This window comes from Lissotriton vulgaris, chromosome 2_1 (assembly GCF_964263255.1).
Source record: "Lissotriton vulgaris chromosome 2_1, aLisVul1.2, whole genome shotgun sequence".
NCBI classification, from domain to species: Eukaryota; Metazoa; Chordata; class Amphibia; order Caudata; family Salamandridae; genus Lissotriton; species Lissotriton vulgaris.
Genome location: NC_141687.1, coordinates 434,463,029 through 434,481,384, shown reverse-complemented (window position 1 = coordinate 434,481,384; position 18,356 = coordinate 434,463,029).

The window sequence follows — 18,356 nt, the reverse complement described above, 5'->3', positions numbered from 1 at the left end:
GCTGCCTCTTCCAATGCCCCGGCCCCCAAGCCTGCAGGAGTACGTCGGCGTGCTCAGGCAGCCGCCCGCCGCCAGATTTTCCCTGCATCGTCCACCCCCCCACAACAACATGGCTGCCAATGTAGGTGCCGCCAGTTCCAGCGAAAAATTCTCCTCCGGGTAGCCAGGCTGGAGGCTCAAAGCAGTCAGACTAAAAAACAGATAGAGGAGCGTGTCAAGATCCTGGTGGATCAACACTTAAAAGCCCGCCGGCTATGAGATGGACCCTGTTTGCCCCTTTTTCAATCCTTTTGTTGGTGGGTGGGAATTGGGTGTTGGGTTTTTACTTTTTTTTTACATGACATTGAGCGTGGGAATTTGGTTGGGGTTAGGGGAGGCGGGTAGGGGGACAGCTTGGTGTAGGATTTATATATATTTTATTTTTGTATCATCTTTAGTTATATATATATTACATTATGTTAAAATAAACGAGACAAAGTTATTGTAAAAAGAAAACATTTGAAGTTCATTTGCGTTTCTTGTGGGGTTGGAGGGGGGAGTGTTTCACCAAATAATGTACGTTGTGCAACCTCGCAAGGTTTAATTTGGCCATGCAGGTCGGCGGACAGTGCTTTTTAATAATAAAATATATTGCCCACATCTTTAACATGCAAACAGATAGATGCAGTAAACCCTCACCGAGTTATATTGGTAGTATTAGAAGAACGACCAGTCTGTCTTGCGTTATACCTCACTGCAAACTTATCTTACCTGTGATTGCTGATGAGATGATGATGATTTATCATGAAGTGTGGCACTGCAAGGGCTGCATTTGATTTCCAAGACAATGGCGAAGAATCTGTGGTTCAGAATCAGAACTTCTGTGATAGTAGACAGACCCTGCCAGTAGCGACAAAAAGAAAGAGACAGTCATTCGCGTGACAGACAATGTGGGGGTAGTATAAGTAAGTACAGTACATTGCATGGGTGACCCAATATTGCAACTGCTAAACTGAAACAAAACAATGGTTTTGGGGACTGGAAACAAAGTGCAAGAGAAGATAAGAAGTTCAACGTTACTTGTAGTACTCACGGCAACGTCAAACTTTTCTAAATCATAAATGCTTTACACTTTAAACCCAAAAAATAAATTACGCCAATTCATTAGATGCATTCGTTGTTTGATGTTAAATGGTAAATTATTTGGCGTTATACACAGAGCTTGAGTTGGGAAGCCGCAGAAGATCCTGGCCATGCCTTGTTGACATTTCACTATTGTTGCTTTGACCACATCTGCCCCAGCAAGCGCGTGATCAAATTGTTGGTGTATATTTAATGTAAGAAACATCACACCTCAATGTAACCACGCAGCCCGGGGGAAGAGGAAGAGGGATTGTTTAATGGATGGGTACGGGGGTTTTGGGAAAGGTTTGAGAAAGAAAAACAGTACGCATGGAGATTGGAGACAACAAAAGCAAAACAATGAAGACGATGATTTATGATGTTGATCAGCTAGCTAATGATTGTAAGCAATGGACGTAAGAAAAGGACACGCTGAATATGATTCTTGGTTTCCCGCAATCCAATTGCTTGATGATGAGGATCTGTGGTAAGGATGAGAGTTGATGCTCATACTATAAAGCAGTGGGTGAACCGTGAAAGATGTCCAGCCTGAAAAAGAAAAGGCAAATACAAAAGAATGTGAATGACCTAAACAAATTGTAATACAGTGAAGATAAAAAAACAATACAAAACAAGAGGAGTAGTCGTATGAGAGGACTTTCAGACTGAGGCGGCTTGGATACAATTTGTATAAGTCTACTAGTTGCATATCATTTTTAATGTAGAAGTACAAAAAAAGACAGGAGCAAGCACACAACAACAGGCCCACGACGACACAGGTTTGGCCGTTATACAAACTGCATTTCCCTAAAAATTTCAGACCCACAGAAAGGTGAATGAAATTGAAAAAGCAACCTAGCATTTACAAAATTAATCAACAAAATCAATGCGTCATTCTCAGTCATCAATCATACCACTATTGTACTCTACCACAGCACTGTGCACAAACATGTAGTAGCCTGGGTCTACTGTGCTGTGACTCTTATTTGTATTTTATTTATTACCTTGTATTCCACTCCAAGAAACATCGTGCATCAATCAGCTCAGATCCAACCGCCGGACAGCAAAGATAAATTAAGTCCTGACTGCATCTGTAGTAGTAGGAACACAAGTGCGTAAATAATTTCTATTATTAGTAAATAACATGGAAGAATTGGCTATCACGTGAGTCTGAACTGAAGTTACTAATATACTTCAACTCCATGCACATTAGCTCAGAGTCAGCCAAAAAATACATCCCATGCAATGCATGGCATTCATTTTTATACCTGTTTTGCTCTTCTTCTCTTTCACTGTCAGAAGATTGATCACAGATGCTGCCGAGCCTTTGTAATGCGAGTCATCATCACAACAAGTTGACTTCAGTTGTGGATGCCTGCTCAAGTTTCTTTTGACACAGAAGAGTCGTCTCTGAATGCCTGCAGACAGAGGTGGTAGCCTTAACAGTAAGACTCAGCAAGGCAGTTATTATGAGTTGCAGATTTCAAATGAAATAGAGGATGGCTGTAGTCATGTACGGTTCACTTATTATGGAGGGACTGTTAGAGGCTACATTATTGTTATTGTACTATACTCCATCTACAACATCAAATGTATGGCTGCCAAGATGGAATTGTATTGACTTGAGTGGGAGTCAAGAAGATGCAGCAAGACTCTGAGGAGTGCAGTCAACATGGAACATAAATGCACAGGCGTGCAACTCCAGGAGGTAACTAAAAAAGATACAGCGAAAATAAAATGCACAGGTGTGCAACTCCAGTAGGTACATTAAAAGAATGAGTGGTGGGGATGGATTTGGTTGAGCTTTTTATTTTAAGATTAGCAGTTATGCACCAGAAAGTCATTTTTAATAAGAAAATAAATAACACAAATAAAAGAAGGGAAAAAGTCACAATTTAACAGCCTATTGGTCAGGGAAGAGGTGCTCGTCCTCAAACTCTGCGGGTCCGGACAGCAGTAGGTCATGTAACCCAGCAGTGATAAATTCTTCGGGCTCGCTTTCTTCATCCTGCTCTGATTCACGTACAGTATAGTCTGGTGGTATGAAGTGTTGATTCATTTTTATCATTGTCAGCCTCTCGACGCTTTTGGGGGAGAGACTGGTCCTTTTCGATGTCACAATGGCACCAGCAGCACTGAAAACCCGCTCAGAGGCGACACTGGCTACAGGACAAGCCAAATACTTTATCGCCAGCCTGCTCAGCACTGGCCACTGTCTCCTTCTTTCATACCAATAGACCAATGGGCTTTGCTCCATGAACACCTCTGTTGTGTCATCCAGATAGGCCTGAACCATCCGCTCAGTGTTCAATGGTGTTCGGCTTTGCTGCTCCTCTTTCCCCTTTGCAACAGCAACGGACTTACCCATTCCCTTCTGTAGAAAAAAAGCAGTTATGCTTTTGGTTGTGTCTGCTGAATCAGATCGTGCAGGTGCTGCTTTTGGTACTGTTGGTGCCTGCTGGGAAGCGGACGCACCGCTCTCATGCTGTGATGAACTTGCCAGAGTTGCCTCAGGAGGATGGCCTGGAGTACTTTGACTGTCCTGGGCTGGCACTGTCAGGCCTTTAAGTAACAGCCGTTCAGTTTCGAAATCATTAGCTTCCACAGCTATGGAACTTTTGTAATTGGCAACATCCCCATCTGAAAAAGGAATGACTGCGCTACTGCTGACAAACAATTTGTACCGTGGATCCAAGATTGTTGCAGTTATGTAATTTGGATCTGACACAATCATTTTAAGCCTTGCATTTACAGATAAGCGGTTGCGTAAGGCCTTGGCCAAGGTACATGCATCAACTTTTTCTTCGTCACCTTCGTATGCTTCACAGACCTCCTTCAGCTGTTGCTCGAGCATGTACAACAATGGGATGGCTTGGCCCATAGTACAGTCCTCCCTGCTAACTGCACGTGTGAACACCTCAAAAGGTTGTAGCATCTCTGTCAAGCATTTAATGATGTCCCACTGCCACATCTCAACGGTCAGGCTTTTAAGATTAACAGTAGGATCCACTAATCTTCTTGACATTACATAAGCATTCAGTGGTATGTACTGCTCAAAGAGACGCTCAAGCATGAAATAAGTCGAGTTCCAACGTGTTGGGACCTCCTGGATCAGTGCTTTGACTGGCAAATTATGCTCCCGCTGAATGACGCGTAGCAGCTTCCGCGCTTTGAAAGAATGGTTAAAATGCGTGCATATTCTTCTGCAGATGGTCAGTATGTTGCTGACTTGTTGTTCATGTTTCAGAAAGTCTTGCACGACTAAGTTAATGCAGTGTGCCAAACAGGGTACCCTGAAATACTGTCCATCTTTCATTGCCCTCACTACATTACTGCCATTGTCGGTGGCAACAAAACCAATCTTAAGGCCTCTTGGTTTCAGCCATTCAAAGACCTTGCTGTTAAAGTCAGACAAAATGTTGTCAGCAGTATGAGTTTTCTCCATACCAAACATGGCTACAGTTGCATGTTTGCGAGTGTCATTGAAAATCCCAGCAACATCAAGAAGGCCTGATGTTAACTTGTCTTTCACACCTGCAAAAGAGATCCAGTGTGCGGTGATGCACATGTAATCTGCTGTGGCTTCGCGACTGCTCCACATGTCGGTTGTCAGGTGGATACAATGGACAACACTCTGTTGTAAGGCTTTCCCAATCAATCCCAGCACGTCGTGGTGTAGTGCTGGAATAGCAACTCTTGCAAAATAGTAGCGACTGGGAACGTCCCATTTTGGGGCGAGTGTTGCCACTAATTGCCGAAATCCCACTGCCTCAACAAATGAAAATGGGAGAAGGTCCAGTGCCAACATTTTTGCAAGTTTCGCATTGTACAAACGTGCTGTTGGGTGGTTCCGCTCGTACTTTCCCTCCTGCCTAAACATGCCAGTAATGGTAAGCTGCTTGGTAATTCTGTCTGTTCTGCTAGACGGACCACCTTTCAACGCAGACTTTTCACTCCTTGCCCTTGGTGTCTCCGGCTGACTCTGGTGCCACTGAGAAGTTGCTGATGCTGAGGATTTGGACTGCACCACTCCAGTGCTGGCGACAGGGCTCATTGGTGTACCACTCCCAGATAGAAGGTCATCGTCTCCCTCTTCTTCCATGAGTGGACCTTGTAGTACTGTATCCTCCCCACCAACACCAGTGCTTACATCTTTTTGTAAGCTTGCAAGGTGGTTCTCCCATACAATTGTGTGTGTTTTTTTCATATGGGTCGTTGGGCCTCCAGTACCATAGTTTGTACCAATCTTACCATGACTAACGTGGGTGTGACAAATGGAGCATATAGCAATGTTCTCCTGATGTGGGTGAACCGTAAAAAAATCCCAGACTGGGGAGCTAAACTTTTGTCTCCTGCCATAGGAAGAGGAGGACCCACTTCCAATCCCGGATGAACTGGAGCCTTTTGGTTGCATTTCCCTATGTGACAGTTCAGTACTAGTACTGCCACTACCTCCTTCTGTTGAGGTGGCGCTTGCGCTGGATGTCGCACGCTGCCGGGCCTTCGCTGATGCAAAAATGGGAGCTGGTGTTACTTTGGGCGCTGAGTGTGTAGGAGTTACACGTGCTACCTGCTCATCACTAATCGCAGCCCTTCTAGATAGGGTGAAAATGCTGGTCTCTACATCCTCTGCACCAGGAATAACGCTTGTGATGATGACATTGTCAGTGTCAGACCCGTCTTTATCACCATCAGTATCCTATTCACCTACATCGAACTCCGGAAGTTCAAGCCTTGACGGATCCTTCCTTTTTCCCAGCCTGGTCTTTTGATGCCTCTCCTTTGAATGCTCAGTTCTTCGTCGTGGATGATAATCCTTATCAAGGTCATCTGAAGGGATGCTATGCGAAGAACTCGATGCACTGCCACTAACCCTCCTTTCCTTTCGTAAATTTAAAGACAGTAGATCACCTCCAGAAGTGGCTTCCTCTTCTTCTTGCTCGGAATGAGGCTCTACTTCCTGAACTGCCCCGACATCGGGAGGAACAACTTCCACTATTGCGTGTGGAGACGGTGGTTGTTGTTCTTGAGGAAGTACTATAGCGTGCTGTGGTTCTTCAACAACTACTACTGTGGGATTTGGTTGTTGTTGTTGAACAACTATTGCGGGCGGTGGTTGTGGTTTTTCAACAACTATTGCGGGAAGTGGTTGTGGTTGTTGAACATCTACTGCTGGCGGCGGTTGGTCAGCACTTTCAGCTTGCATAGATTGTGTGCTACTTTGAGACAGCGATAAGTTAAGTTCAGGCTCAGTATCACTGCTTTGTAACACTAGGTCGGCTACCTCTTCGACCCTCATGTGCTTGGCCCTGGGTTGGTGGCTTGCCCCCGCTAATGCCGATGTGCTGGCTCCAGCTTGCACCATGGACACCGCTGCTGCAGGCGTACGTTTTGGGGGCCCAAAAAAGGTTTGGGGGTCCATACCAGCCTTAAGTGACACTTCCTTTTTCTGTACCTTCTTCTCAGCAACTTTCTTGGTGGTGGAGGACCTGGTAACTGCTCTCTTAGGACCCATCTTCTTCTGATGTCAGCAGCACACAGCAGCACTCAGTAGCACAAATTGCAGAGATGTGTGGTCAGATGAGTCACACCCCACACGTGGCGTACAATTGAAGGACGTCCGTCTGGCAGTTGAACGGGCGATGGATGAAAACAGCCAGCACCTCCTCAGTCTTTTTCTGTGCACCTACAAGCAAAGAAGACAGAAAACGTCAGTCAAACAAGCAGTAAGCCAACAACACATGAACAATTGAAAGACACACAGGGCAATGTATAAAACACAAAAAAGAAGACTAATAGTACGAGCACCACAGCTCCCAGCTAGAAATAACAAATAATAAAGTCAAGCAGGCCTATCATATACCAACATGGACAGAAAAAGGAGGTTGCCTGCTACACATGAGTCATGACAGGTTAATGCAAGGAAAATCAAAATACACCATGGCTAAGAGTTTGTAAAACTTCACGGCAAAAACACATACAAGTCATAAAATTATTCCACACACAAAAAAGTTACCTACCCCCCTGCCCAGACAACCAACTTGGAAATGCAATGGCATACACACATGCCGTAATGATGGTAATTAAATAGACCAAATAGAAACAGCTACATAAAGCAGCCCCGCTCACTAGTAACTAACTACCACCTCTGGGAGTCTATCCTACTATCAGATCAGACCAAAAGCAGGGAGGCCAATGATAAATGCACAAAGGAAGTACCTACAAAATGGCCGCCACCACATGGCCTGTCCAGGAAGACAAAGCTACAACCAAAGAAGTAAATAACACAAAAAATGAGGACTTTTTGGTAGCACAGGGGACACATTAAACATTTTCGAGGAACTTTTATGCAACTCGGGACATATTGTTCGCGAGAATGCAAAATCGGCGTGTTCGGCAACGCGAATCGAGTAAAAAGTCGTTATCGCGTTCCCGAGCCAGTACATTGAGCGCGCGAAAAAGACAAAAAAGGTAAGGTCGCGTTCCCACACGGCGCGACGTTACCAAAACTACCCGAGCTGTATTCCTAGGGTTACCTAATGGCAGGGAGTGCCATAATAGCTACACACAAGCAACCAAAAAACTAAAAGTACCACCATTACAAAAAAATGTGAAGCAATCCAAAGCCATACACGGTGTAATTAAAGTTACACCACAAAAATAGTTGATTAACTTGAATGCACCTATGGCTTTGAGTGGTAGTACCTACAAAAGCCTTGGATGGCTATGGCAAAAGAAGAGGACCAGGGAAGGACACAGAAAATGGCCGCCTCCATAGGGCCAGGAGGACAGGGACACCCAAAGACAACATGGAAAGGGGATGCACCCAAAATGGCCTCCACCACATGGCAAAATCAGTCACAAAGGAAGCATACACAAAATGGCCGCCACCACATAGCCTGCCCACCAACAACAACATAGCAGAATCATCACAAAGGAAGTACACACAAAATGGCCCTCACCACTACATGAAAAGAAAGAGAGGACAGACAATAAATGCCTATGCCAAAGGGACAATGCTTTGCTTCACAAAATGAACACACCAGACACCACCCCCCAAATTGGTCACCCCAACCATAAACAAGAAATCATTACATAGAGGACAGAAAGGAACTGGGAGTGGCCCATGCTCCAGGAAGACAAAACTACAACCAAAGAAGTAAATAACACAAAAAATGAGGACTTTTTGGTAGCACAGGGGACACATTAAACATTTTCGAGGAACTTTTATGCAACTCGGGACATATTGTTCGCGAGAATGCAAAATCGGCGTGTTCGGCAACGCGAATCGAGTAAAAAGTCGTTATCGCGTTCCCGAGCCAGTACATTGAGCGCGCGAAAAAGACAAAAAAGGTAAGGTCGCGTTCCCACACGGCGCGACGTTACCAAAACTACCCGAGCTGTATTCCTAGGGTTACCTAATGGCAGGGAGTGCCATAATAGCTACACACAAGCAACCCAAAAACTAAAAGTACCACCATTACAAAAAAATGTGAAGCAATCCAAAGCCATACACGGTGTAATTAAAGTTACACCACAAAAATAGTTGATTAACTTGAATGCACCTATGGCTTTGAGTGGTAGTACCTACAAAAGCCTTGGATGGCTATGGCAAAAGAAGAGGACCAGGGAAGGACACAGAAAATGGCCGCCTCCATAGGGCCAGGAGGACAGGGACACCCAAAGACAACATGGAAAGGGGATGCACCCAAAATGGCCTCCACCACATGGCAAAATCAGTCACAAAGGAAGCATACACAAAATGGCCGCCACCACATAGCCTGCCCACCAACAACAACATAGCAGAATCATCACAAAGGAAGTACACACAAAATGGCCCTCACCACTACATGAAAAGAAAGAGAGGACAGACAATAAATGCCTATGCCAAAGGGACAATGCTTTGCTTCACAAAATGAACACACCAGACACCACCCCCCAAATTGGTCACCCCAACCATAAACAAGAAATCATTACATAGAGGACAGAAAGGAACTGGGAGTGGCCCATGCTCCAGGAAGACAAAACTACAACCAAAGAAGTAAATAACACAAAAAATGAGGACTTTTTGGTAGCACAGGGGACACATTAAACATTTTCGAGGAACTTTTATGCAACTCGGGACATATTGTTCGCGAGAATGCAAAATCGGCGTGTTCGGCAACGCGAATCGAGTAAAAAGTCGTTATCGCGTTCCCGAGCCAGTACATTGAGCGCGCGAAAAAGACAAAAAAGGTAAGGTCGCGTTCCCACACGGCGCGACGTTACCAAAACTACCCGAGCTGTATTCCTAGGGTTACCTAATGGCAGGGAGTGCCATAATAGCTACACACAAGCAACCCAAAAACTAAAAGTACCACCATTACAAAAAAATGTGAAGCAATCCAAAGCCATACACGGTGTAATTAAAGTTACACCACAAAAATAGTTGATTAACTTGAATGCACCTATGGCTTTGAGTGGTAGTACCTACAAAAGCCTTGGATGGCTATGGCAAAAGAAGAGGACCAGGGAAGGACACAGAAAATGGCCGCCTCCATAGGGCCAGGAGGACAGGGACACCCAAAGACAACATGGAAAGGGGATGCACCCAAAATGGCCTCCACCACATGGCAAAATCAGTCACAAAGGAAGCATACACAAAATGGCCGCCACCACATAGCCTGCCCACCAACAACAACATAGCAGAATCATCACAAAGGAAGTACACACAAAATGGCCCTCACCACTACATGAAAAGAAAGAGAGGACAGACAATAAATGCCTATGCCAAAGGGACAATGCTTTGCTTCACAAAATGAACACACCAGACACCACCCCCCAAATTGGTCACCCCAACCATAAACAAGAAATCATTACATAGAGGACAGAAAGGAACTGGGAGTGGCCCATGCTCCAGGAAGACAAAACTACAACCAAAGAAGTAAATAACACAAAAAATGAGGACTTTTTGGTAGCACAGGGGACACATTAAACATTTTCGAGGAACTTTTATGCAACTCGGGACATATTGTTCGCGAGAATGCAAAATCGGCGTGTTCGGCAACGCGAATCGAGTAAAAAGTCGTTATCGCGTTCCCGAGCCAGTACATTGAGCGCGCGAAAAAGACAAAAAAGGTAAGGTCGCGTTCCCACACGGCGCGACGTTACCAAAACTACCCGAGCTGTATTCCTAGGGTTACCTAATGGCAGAAATTGACAGACACCCGAAACCTGACATACCCCACACATAAACATAAGATTTTCTAAATCAATCCAGTCCATCCATGATTTCCTAATTAGAGGTACACCAGAAAAACAGTTGATTACCTTTCATGACCCTATGACTAGTACCTCTGGCCTACTGGAAGAGTAGGCCACAAGTTTGGAGGCCTATGGCAAGACCAAAGTGGCTGGGAAACATAAAATGGCCGCCAACAACACATGGCCAGGCCAACCACAGAAAGTTATTACAATGAACTCAAACATGCCTACACACTAACTACATGGAGTACTAGGGTCAGCTATTGGCTTAAAAAAATAAAAAAACTTTTTCATTACACAAACAGAAATTCCACAGCAGACATTGCTATTGCATAATGATGACCATAATCCAATGCCAGCCATGATGTTTGTTTACAAACTTGAATAAAAATTTAAACACAGAATTATGATTTTAGTTACCCATGGGTACCTCTCTATGTAGCCTGGATGAAATTTAAAAAGAAATACAAGTTGGGACCTCATAAAAGTAGGCACCCATCAATAATTTAAATCAAGGAATGAATAATGTAGTTAAAACATTTTAAATCAAACAAACACAAGTCTACAACATCATACTCACTCATACATTACTGAACTTACTTGAAAAAGAGAATTCAAAATCCAAAAGTCCTCAGTAAGATTCAAAAAAAGCAGTAATGCAGCCAACACACACAGAAAGTGATCCTGCCAGCTCAAAATCCAAATGAAAGTGACCACCTCATGGACAAAGCACTGGGAGGAGCCTGGTGGACAGGAACAGGAAGTTGTAAACTCCAGAGCCCTTCCTCCTTAATATTCAAAAATACAGTAGAAACAGAAAGAGGACTCCTTCCCCCCCAAAAATACATCCAAAGGTACAACTTTGAGGGGTTTCTCACTTGTTTGCTAACCAAAATGGTAATTTATTATTATGGTTTAACTTTTAACATGCTCGCGAGTTATTCTGTGCAAGATTGCAGGTTCTGCGTGTTCGGCAACTCGATCTTACCAACAAACATACTCGCGCGTCCTTATGGCTTTATCGCGCTTCCAATGACGTTATCGCGTTCGCACAGCTGCACGGAAGGGTTTACAAACATGGTGGCCGACGCGACCGGGAAAAAGCGAACGCAGAACCAAGGTAAGCCATTGCCGCGCACGCGATAATGTTATTTAGCGCGCGACAATGTTATTTAGCGCGCGACAACTACGCTCCGCACCGGATAGCGGAGTTATCGGCAGCTACGCGAACTCCGCGGAACGCGGAGTTGCCAAAACTCCGCAAACTCCGCAAACGGAGCGTAGTGCTTCGCCCAGGGTTAGTCTCTACGCAACACCACGTGACGCGTTCTTCCAATCGCGTCCTTAATGCTCGGCAACCAGGAAGGACAAAGACGTTGCCTAGCGTGACGTAACATCACGTGACACTTGCATCCAATCGCGTCTTTGATGCTCGGCAACCAGGAAGGATAAAGACCCGCTTCCTGTCCGTCACGGTACCTCCCTCCACGACAGCCAAGACGGATGTCCGGAGTACCAACGGACAGGTAAGCAGGGTAGGGGGTGAGTGGTCGTTTCCAAATACATCGAGGAAAGGAGATGCATTGGGCAATAAAGCTCGTACTATCCTTTTTGCAGTGGTGTGGTGTTTTAGACACGCTGGAGGATCGTTTCTCAATCACCTCATAGACTCAAACTCGCAAGACATGCATGTAATTTCTTGCAAGCTTGAACAGCAATATGCAGCCTTGTGTGATAAAATTAAAGCTAAGCGCTGAAGACAATTTCCTGTCTTTTCATTCTATAGACATCATTTACAAGCAGGTACAAATGAATGGGTGACTATCCTATTAGCTACCACCGATTAACATACCCAGCCACTATGTAGTATACGTTCTATAGAGAAATGCTATGGACTATCTGTCTTAATTATCGTGCTACCAATGTAGATGCTATGATCACAGTTTATGCATCTTTCCTCCTTTATTTCCTTCCTCCTTCTCTCCCTCAGAGCGGTGCTCCGTTTTTACCTGAGCTGTAGCCAGGTGAGGTGGAGCGTATATTCCCCACACATTGGGTGAGTAAAAGATAAATGTACCTTTTCAATAGGTCCCACAGGTCCCACATAAAAGGGCAATTACATCTTATGGTCTATTTATTGAGACCCCCTGACCAATATAATGATTGGCTTTAAATAAATAATACATTCACTATGTGTCCTGTAAACTGTTGACAATAATTATGTGTTTCTCTTGTTTTTCATTTGTTTGTTCGTCCCTCGTGATTGTCTGAGCAGCACTTTTATTAAATGTTCCCAATACGCAGTAGCATTGACACAAGGTCCTGATGAAGCTGGAGGAGATCTCGAGACTCCATCTACCGCAGAAACATGTTGAACTTTCATACATCTGAGTAGTTATATGTTTAATACTACCTTGCACTGTTTTTATTGTTAGGTGTGGATAGGATATCATTAAAATAATTTTTCCACTTCTACAACCCAATCTTAAAATCACTCACTGTTCTAACACTGTTACTTTAACACATTCTTGCACTGCTATATATTTTTACCCTCCTTATGCCAAACACACAAAACCATCACATTTGAGTATTTTCCACTTGATTAGGTTACAGTTCACCTAATCCCAAGTGGTTGTACATCACTTCCTTCGGGTGAAGGATCCCAAATGATGTAGGGCGGCACAGGATGGGTATCTGATGGGAATCATTTGATGGTCACCACGTATTATTTAAGTATGGACCTGGTGACTGTTCCCTAATCAACACATTTTTCAGACAGTTTACCTTCTTTTCCTTTTTGACCTACTGGTATCTTTTGTTATAATTACGGTTTAGGGGATGATACCACTGTATGGTCATTAAACATTCCCCATTGACCCTCTTCACTGTTAATCATTTTCTTACTTAACCATCCTGTGTGTCTCTGCCTGTTTGTGTATTCACTGTGTGGTTTTGGAGTGACAGGGGCTGGGGATGTGCATTCACCCTAGATTGTCACAAGGGGGTTGATGTGTGTCCTGCCTCTCCTAGGTGACTCATAACCAGGTTGAATGGATCTTTTCTGTATTTAGAGTGGTGAGAGGAGTGTTCACTAGAAACCTGAATAGGCTGTGTCTGCTCTGTAAATTGCTGTCTCCATCTCATGTAGTGAAGCTGGATCAGGGAGGACAGAACTGGTTTCTACTGAATTCGGATACTATCTGCCTACAACTTCAAAAGGAAAAGTACACATTAAGGCCCTGACCCCAGACCTTTTCAACTCTTTTGGACTAAGTACCTGCCAAGAAGAAGATCTGGAGAAGCTGCCAGGAGGAATTACCACTTTGCTGTGTGCTATGTTGTGTTGGCCTTTAGTGGCTGCTTCTGACTTGGGCAGTGAAAGGACTCAACTGGACTTTCTGCAACTTATTTCCTGAGTTTCACCAAGGGCTTGAGGTAGAGCTTGACCCCTGTTCAAGTAGCCTCAGGAACAGCAAAGATTTAAGAACATCTGCTACGAGCAATGGGAACTGTGTGTTTCCTGCTGCAACAGAAGAAAAAGCAACCCAATACTGTTGACGATGACGCTGCTGGCTCAGTGACCTGTTTTTACTGCAGAGAGTACTGCCCTACTCTGCACTGCAACCCTTGTCTCACCGACGACGGCATTCAGTGCCACCACTGAGCTGCTGCTTGCAGGGCGACCTGAGGGCACCGCACTTTGCACCACCTCGCTTCACATTGCCGCCCTGGTATCGCCAACAACGATGTCCGTGCCGACATCAATGCCCCTGCTTGTGCCATGGCATTGTAGGACCGTTCGTAAGTTACTCAACTAACCCTTCCATACCACACTGCATCCTTGGCCTACCAACACCAGCGCCATAGACTCCAGTGATTCAGCAACAACTGCTGCTTGCACCGTGACCTGCCAGCACTGCAATGAGCATCCCCCCACTTTGCACCGGAGCCCCGGTCTAACCCACACTGCTGGGTGCCATCGTCAAGCAGCTGCCTGTAATGCAACCTGAGGGCACTGCAGGCCCAACTGCTACACTTCGCACCGCAGCCCTGATGCCTGCCAAATTCAATGCTCCTGAATTCAACCTCAGGGAGTTTGATCTACACTGCATGTGAAGTCAATGGCCCGATGACTCCTGCACTGACCTCCGGGACCTACGCATGCCTCTTTGGAGCCCAGCGCACGGTCCACAATGCACTGCATTTCCAAGGTACTGTTTACAGGTCTTCCCGATACCATAGCCGGCCCACAACACTGCAGTCAGCCCAAACTGTTGGATTTGTCTGTTCACGATGCCGTGATAACCCCGGACGGAGCTAACTACTCTACTCAGAGCTGTATTTTAAGTTTATTCTTGCAAAATGCATATCTTGATTAGAGTATGTTGGATTGGTATTGTTTTGGTCTTGTTTCACACAAATAAAAATTGGCTATTTTTCCAAAACAGGTGTGGTTTCCTTTTGTAGTGTTTTAACTGTATCACTGTGTGTTGTGGGGAAATGCTTTACACATTACCTCTGAGATAATCCTGACTGCTTGTGCCAAGCTAACAAGGCAGTGAGTAGGGTTTATTTTATAAGTATATTCGCCCCTATCCTAACTAGAAGGAAGGGTCCCTACTTGGACAGGGTACAAACCTGCCAACCATAGACCCCATTTCTAACAGATGCCTAATACGCATCTCTGATGGCTGTAGTGCAATGGTAATTCATGGCATTGTGTGGACATCCTTGGCAAGATGGCAGTTACCCATCCATGCTGGCCTTGCCTAATGGTGGATGATATTTGGTAACTTTGGGGCATCCATCTGATGATGCCCATTGCACATCTGTAGGAAAATGCTGAACCGCTCATTATGAGGATAATTCTTGGAAACTTGAGGTCATTCATGAGATGTTGCCCACCCATGGTTAAATGCGAAACCTCATATAATGGTGGCATTTCTTGGCAACTTGAATACATAATGAAAAATGTCCTAGGTAGCGTAATGGAAAGTTTCAATTCTATTAAGGACTCGGAGGCAAGGATTATGCTTTTCTCTCTTCACTTTATTAACAAAAGTCACTTTAAAGTCAAACAACTACTATTCCCATGAATCAAAGGGAATAAGCAACAAAAAACAATAGAGTGTCCACATATAGAACGTCCGATCCAGAGCACCAATCAGGAGACCCCAGGGTGCCTATAGTCCTCTTTCCACGTCCATGCTTCTTCTTTTGTCTCTCAGTCAGCCAATAATTCCACATCATGAGTCCTGTTTAGTCAAATCCCCTGGAAATTTAGGAGAAGACGTAAGCGACTGGAGTGGGTAAGGATTAAGCCTAAGAAATGAAATCGTCAAGCATGAACATGATCACAACAGTCACATGAACATAGTATAACATTGAAATTGAACACCTTACTTACCCCATTATGAGGGAGGGAAGGTGACAACCAAGTTGTACCCTGGGTGGGATAATCCCCGCCTCCGAGTCCTTAATAGAATTGAAACTTTCCGTTACTCTAGCTAGGAAATTTTTCATTCTATGTCAGGACCGGAGGCAAGGATTATGCTCGTTTAAAGCTTGCTCACAACCAGTTGAGCCATGTCAATAATCGGTTTGAAGTAAAACCGCTTAAAGGTAGAGTCTGAAGACCAATCTGCTGCATTGAGGATGTCTTCAAGACGAGCTCCCAGGGTAAAAGCTTTGGAGGCCATAGCCCCTCTGTTAGAATGCCCCCCAAAGGCTTGTAAGTCAATGCCTGCTTCCTGCATAACCCAACGAACCCAACGGGCAATAGTGGGTGAGGACATTGCCTTTTGAGATTTCTTGAGTGCTATAAGCAACTGACGTTCCCCAGGGGGTCTCAATTCCTCCGTCATTTCCTCATAAGCTTTAAGGCAGGACACTACACACAACTTCGGAGAGTCCGAGAAAGCAGGATAGGAGACTGACATTGTCCCACACTTTGTGCGTCGACGTATAGTAGATGTGACACCCGTGGGAGAAAAACGTCTTCCACACACGTCCAGGGCCCTAACATCGGATACCCGTATGCAGGAGATAAGGCACAGCAGCATGGCTAGTTTTGCTGACAACTCCTTTCTGGTAAGGAACCTATTCAGTTGCCAAGATTGAAAAAGGTTTAAACGTCTATTGACATCCCACAGCTTAGATTAAAGAGGTTCTGGGGCAAGTGAAAGCTGTATACTTCAAAGGAGGCGGCAAACCAAAGGATGTTCCACAATAGGGGTTCCATCGATCAAAACATGCCCAGCGGAAATGGCAGACCTATATGTATTGATGGTCCTATAGGCAAGACCGTCCTCAGCCAGGGATGCCAATAAATTCAAAATATTGGTCACATCTGTTGCCACAGGTTTGAAACCCCGTCGCAGACACCAACGACACCACTGTCTCCAAGTGGATTGATACTGTTTGAGGGTGCTGTCGGCCTATGCCTTGGACAAGAACGTCTCAGCTCTTCCCGAAAGGCCCGGGACTGCCCATCGTCCCCTGTAATCCGCCACACCACGAGAGCCAGGGAACCCTGCTCTATCAATGGGTGAGGACGGCTCTCCGGACTGAGAAGAAGAGTCGGATAGAGGGGGAGTGGGATTGGAAAATCCCACGAAAGTTCCAGAAGTACTGGAAACCAAACTTGAGACCTCCAGATCGGCGAGTTGAGCACCACGGTCTCTGCCTGGTGAAGAACCTGGGCTGACACCTGAGTTATCGTTGCAAACGGGGGAAAAGCGTAACCGGCTTCTACCCGCCAATTCTGGAGGAACGCATCCTTCTGCTCCACCAGAGGGTCCGGCCTCCAACTGTAAAACCTGGAAAGCTGGTTATCCAGGCGAGAGGCAAAGAGGTCCACAAAAAAAGGACCCCTGAGACTCTGGAGGTCCGCAAAGACTCCTGGGTATAGCTTTCAGAGGCTCAGGTCGTGAAAATGACGGGAGTGGAAATCCGCCACTTAGTTGTCTTGGCCAGGAAGATACTCCGCCGTGACGGAGATTTGATGGTCCTGGTGGTATTGCCAAAAGTTCCCTGCTAGATCCGAGAGAGCCCTCAATCGCGTTCCTCCCAAATGATTGATATAACGGACCGCGGAGACATTGTCCATTTTGAGAAGAGCACAGGACTGCACTGAGTCCTTGGTCCAGCAATTGATCGTGAACGAACTCGCCAAAGGTTCTAAACAGTTAATGTGTAACTGTTGTCCTGAGGGAGACCACACACCCCATGTGGTGAAAGCACCGCAAGTAACGCCCCACCCGGATCTGCTCACGTCGGATTCCATGAAGATATCTGGTGCAGAACCGAAGATGGCGCGGCCATTCCACGCTTCCATGTTGGAGAGCCACCACTGAAGCTCCTCCCTGGTCTCCTCTGTCAGACTCACGTTGTAGGAATAAGGGCAGCCCTTGGGAAGCTGCACCGCTTTGAGGCGCTGCAGTGCCCTGTAGTGGAGCAGGAGGGAAAAATCGTCTGAATAGAGGCCAACAGGAGGCCCACTATCCGCGCCAACTATCTGAGAAAAAATCTGAGCCATGGATAACGCTCTATGGATCTCGTGGCGAATTTTCATTGTCTTGTGTGAGAGAACACTGAGAGTAGACTCCACTGAGTCTATTAAGAAACCCAAGAAAATTATTTTCTTGGGTTTATGAACCCCAGGTTTTGAAGGAGGTTCACCTCTGTCTGTAACTGTCGCGAGTGGGGCCTAGGATCCTGCGCCATCAGCAGGATGTCGTCGAGGTAAATGATAAGCTGCATGCCTGACACTCGAAGGCACTCCATTACCGGCCACAAAACCTTGGTGAAACACCAGGGAGCGAAGGAAGGGCCGAAAGGCAGAGTGGTGAACTCGTAGAGTTTTTCTCGCCAAGGAGACTGAAGGAACCGGCGATGGGGGTGGGGGAGAAATCTGTATGGCCAGGTAAGAGTCCTTGAGGTCGAGGCGCGCCATCCAGTCACCTGGCCTGAGAATGTCTAGAAGGAGGTGAATCCCCTCCATCTTGAAGTGG